Source organism: Strongylocentrotus purpuratus, unplaced genomic scaffold, assembly GCF_000002235.5.
Source record: "Strongylocentrotus purpuratus isolate Spur 01 unplaced genomic scaffold, Spur_5.0 spur5_scaffold_5, whole genome shotgun sequence".
In the NCBI taxonomy this organism is placed as follows: domain Eukaryota; kingdom Metazoa; phylum Echinodermata; class Echinoidea; order Camarodonta; family Strongylocentrotidae; genus Strongylocentrotus; species Strongylocentrotus purpuratus.
The window spans coordinates 17,078,864-17,083,860 of record NW_022145611.1 but is presented as its reverse complement, the minus strand read 5'-3'; positions in this window follow the sequence as shown (position 1 = coordinate 17,083,860).

The window sequence follows — 4,997 nt, the reverse complement described above, 5'->3', positions numbered from 1 at the left end:
TTCAAATTTAATTATAAGTTTATTCTCTAAAACTGGTTGATGAAGAAAATAAGAAATACACTGTATCAAGGAGAATATTATTTATGGAGAAAAAAAGTGGTGTGAATAAATAATTATTACATCAATGATCAGCTGTTTTTAAAGAATATTCATATATATTTATAGTGAACTGTAAAAAATTGAATTACTCTTTCAGACAAAAATAGAGATTTTATAGAGAATGGGTGAAAGACATAAGGTGTGAATTTGATATAAAATGAGTGAGAGAAGAAGAAAAAGAATGTTTGGATGGATGGATGAATGATTGGATGAGTAAATAACATAATTTTTTAAAATAAATGTGTAGGCCTATAATTCTTTCCTTCCCCCTCTTCCTATCTTCAGTATCGTCCTTTATCTGCATTTCCATTATCTACCCATCCTTCTATATTATATCTATCTATCCATCTATTTATGTGTCTAGCTATCTACATACCCATCTCTATCCCAAATCTATAAGTATCAATCTGTTTACAATAGTCATAAACATAAAATGAATATATTACCTTTAAAGCATTTTAAATCAATAAACCCTGGCTCTCATAATAACTGAATTAGAAAGACATTGGCCCCCGGCATTGGCCCTGTAGCATAAAACTTTGTTTAATATCATGACATAAATATCAAATACAAGTCCCAAATGCTTGATTCTGATTGGTTGAAAGCCAAGTAATATTTAATGTCATAATATCGCAGTTTTATATTGACAAAGAGGAAGAAAAATTGAAGATATACTGAAATATAAATAGCTTTTTGTGTCCCTTTTACCTCACCATAACATCCGTAATTAATCTTGACCTACACCAGATACCATGACTGAGGCATGAGTAGGGTTCATGCATTATGCAAAATACCACAATTTTAACGTTTCATACTCGAAAACCGATAAATCAACCCGAAAAATGAAGCTTCACATTGCATATCAGTAGCACAGTTTCGAAGGGAACATCCGGGTATTTCTCGAAGTTGTGCCCTCCTTAGTAATGGCGGACCGCGCTCCATGCGCGCACAGAGCTTTGAACGGGCGCGTATGACGAGTCCGCACTCTAGCCTTATTAAGTATATATCTCTATGGTATAACCAGACCGATTGCGCGCACTACGCTTGATTATATCCGGTGCGCGCTGTAGGCGATGCGCATCTTACTTTTAATGACGTCACAATAACCTGCTGAACAATCAAAACGTTGGTCTTTATGACATCACAATCACCTGCTGAACAATCAAAACATTGGTCTTCATGACGTCACAATCACCTGCTGAACAATCAAAACATTGGTCTTTATGACGTCACAAAGCATTATACTTCTTTTTGGCAGGAAATCAAGTTTGTTGGAAAATTTCTTTTTGGGCTAAAATTGCTTTCGTATACTTTACTCCCCTCTCTCTCTCTTTCTCTCTCTCTCTCTCTCATTCTCTCTCTACTCGGCTGTGGTAAATTGGGGAAGGATAGGGATTATGAACTCATCGAGGTGAAGGCCAAGTCCACTCCAAAAATAACTTACTTTCAATAGAAGCAAACAAATCAGACAAACCAATAAAAAAAAGTTTGAGCAAAATCAGATAACTAATAAGAAATTTATGAATTTGTAATGACATGAAAAACTTAGAAAATCACAAGACAAATTGGCAACTCACTCATGAGTCTGGGACGTCATGTCCTCACTATCTACTAATTATTTTTCTTTATATTTGTAATATAAATTTCCCTCCCTAAGAATCTTATTTCTTCACACCAGTATCCAAGTTAGATTGATAGTAATGTCATGCAGTGGCGGATCCAGGGGGGGGGGGGGCCCGGCCCCCCCCCCCCCTGAAAAAAAAATCATGTAAAATCACGCGATTTTTTACCTTTTTGGGGAGGTTGGGCCCCCCCCCCCCCGGCGCTCAAGGGGGGGTGCAAAATTTTCGAGGAAAAAAAAAAAAAAAAATGTGCTCACTACCCTCCCCCCCCACTGAGCGACTTTTCGGCTGGTTGAGTCATTGAGATTTTTTTTGGGGGACTCCAAAAAAAAAAAAAAAGTGTCCGCCTACCCACCCCCCCCCCCCCTCCCCCCCCTCCCCCCCCCTCCCCCCACCCCCCACTGAGCGACTTTTCGGCCGGCGCGATTTTCAAATTTTTGGGAGCAAAAAAAAAAAAAGTTGGGCCCCCTCCCCTAAGAAATCCTGGATCCGCGCCTGATGTCATGCACGCAATATGATACAAATCATATAAACTGGGCAAAGGCATGGACATTTTTTGGGGGGATAAAGAGGGAAATTAATGGGATTAAACTATATAAAGCAATTGATAAACAGTGAGGACACGACGTCACAAATTGATAACCATATCGGCAATTTGTGTACATGTGATTCTCACTATTCCATAGTTTTACATACTTTTTCAAAAATTCATTACTTTCTTATTAGTTATCCGATTTTGCTCAATTTTTTTGGATCGGTTTGTCTGATTTTTCTGCTTATATTCAAATAAGTTATTTTTTGGAGTGGACTTGCCCTTTAAAGAGTATTCCAACCCTTATAATAAGTTCATTTGAATGAAAGCAGAAAGATCAGAGAAACGTAATTGCGAAAGTTTTAAATAAATTGTACCAATAATTTAAAAAATAATGAATGTTTGAACTATGTAGTCATTTACAGATATGTGAATCATAAATAGGCAATTTTGTCAGTGGATTGTGACGTAGTGGTGGATTACTCTCCTTCTTGTCGTGTCCAAATATTTCACTTTTTTATTGTTTTCTCCCTCATCGGGCAGTAATCGAAATATGTTTTCTTTTAGGTGTTCTTATAGGTGGGGATGGTAGTTATTTTACCTGGCTGCTAAGAAAGCATACCGGTAAATGCTTGTTAGTAAACAACCAGACAGCCGACGGCTTTGGACGGCACAAGCGCATTGACTTGTATTTTGGAGAGTATATCATTACAGGTCCTCTAAAAAGAAATTTCTTTCTGGTCGAGTCATACATTTCTGACAAATAGAATTTCAGTCATTTTTGTATGTTGGAATAAATGGGAAAGTTGTCTGCCACTACATTACAGAGACATTAACGATTCAGGCAATTTAAAGAGCTCATACCTATAATGATTCCAACTTTCCCAAAAATCTTAACTTTCTCATTTTGTATCCGATTTCACTTAAACTTTTTTTTTCTATAGACAAGTTTGCTATCAAGGTCAGATTTCCCTATGATCAACTTTTAATTAACCAAAAAAAGAATATGTGTGAATTTACTTGCCAAACTTATATGAAATTGCCTACTGCTTATCCTGTGCATTGATTGATTGGATTTCAAATGGATTTCCTTCCCCTTATCGGTGCAATGTGGTAAATATATATAAATCAGTATATTAAATAATTAAGTAAATAGAAGGAGGCACAAACCAGCAGAAAAGCAAGGCTCGCATCATGATGCCACGACTCCTTCGATAATATAAATGGATATGAATATTGTTTTGTTTTATATTAGTAATATATTTATAAAGTGAGGCTTGGATCCAAGTCTTATGGAACCGTCACACATCATTTCAACAATTTTAATAGTATACCAAAATTCTATTTCACCAAATTTCCGCAATCCGCATAATGATTGATTGTTTAAACATTGGTATATACCCCTATATTGTGATTACATTATCAGGGAGGATTTCAATATTTGTATCTCTTTATACATCATATAAGATATTACTTAAGCATCATACTTTGCAATTGGGTGTGATGGTCTAAACATTCATTTGTAACTGAGCAAAGCGAGCAAGGAAAAATGTTAAGATTGTTGAGGTCGCAGTGCGAAAAATTTCATCTTATAAAAAGGAAAAACCAATCCTGATGGGGTTATAAGCACATTCTGTTAACGGAAGACTGAAAAGGCCTTTGATAAGTTACATAATTAAAACATCTATAACTACGAGCGACCGTGGCGAGCGAGCTATGGGGGAAATTGCTCTCAGTCGCTTGAAATTAGGAGCACGTTTAATGATGAGAGGAAAGTGGGACACTTATCGAAAGGGTTAAGACACTTATTAGAAAAGAAAAGGAACACGTGTCAAAGTACAAAGGCTAATTATCAGAGGTGAAAATGGGGCACTTCTTACACCTAAAAAGAGAGGCACGCACCAGGGATAAAAAGGGACTTTATGAGAATGGGAAATGGGCATTTGTTGACGGGAAAGAGGCACCCATCATATTTTGATATGGGCATTTATAAGAAGTGAAAAGGGGCTTTTGTGAAAGGGGGGGGGGAGTGGCTCTTATAAAAAAGAAAAAGAGGCACATGTTAAAACAAACACTTATCAAAGATGAAAAGGGGTAATTATGAGAAGCAGAAGGGGCACTTATACGAAGGAAAAAGAGCATTTATAAGGAAGGAAAAGGGGCACTTATTAAAAAGAAAAGGGGGCACATGTGAAAATATAAGGTGCACTTATTGCAAAGGAAAATGGGAACTTGTCAAAGGAAAAGGGGTACGAGTCAAAATAAAAGGGGCACTTATCAGAGGTGGAAAGGGGAAGGGGCACTTTTACAAATTAATAGGGGCACTTATCAAAGTAAAAGGGGCACTTTTCTTATGTAAAAAGGGAGCGACGCATCTTCTCAAGTCCTTCCCAACATTTTTCAAGCCCCGCAAATTTTGTTTATGAAAGAATTTAAACAAGGCATGGAATATTTAAAAAAACTGCCAGCTCCTCCCCACCCCCTCCCCCCCCCCCTTATTTTTTTTTAGAACCTTGCCTGCTTAAACAGGGTAAATAGTAGGAATATTATGTATGCTATCGTTTGAATATCAACTTAAATACATAACAAGAAAAATGGTACTATATACTATATCGCATTTTTTTACATTTTACAACCAAACGCAACCAAGGCTGAAGCTTACTTTTGCCTACGCCCTCCTCGATCGTCCTGGCTGCTCGAGTAGCCTAACGCTAGCCAAAGTATCGCCGGTACGTCTGCCGTCA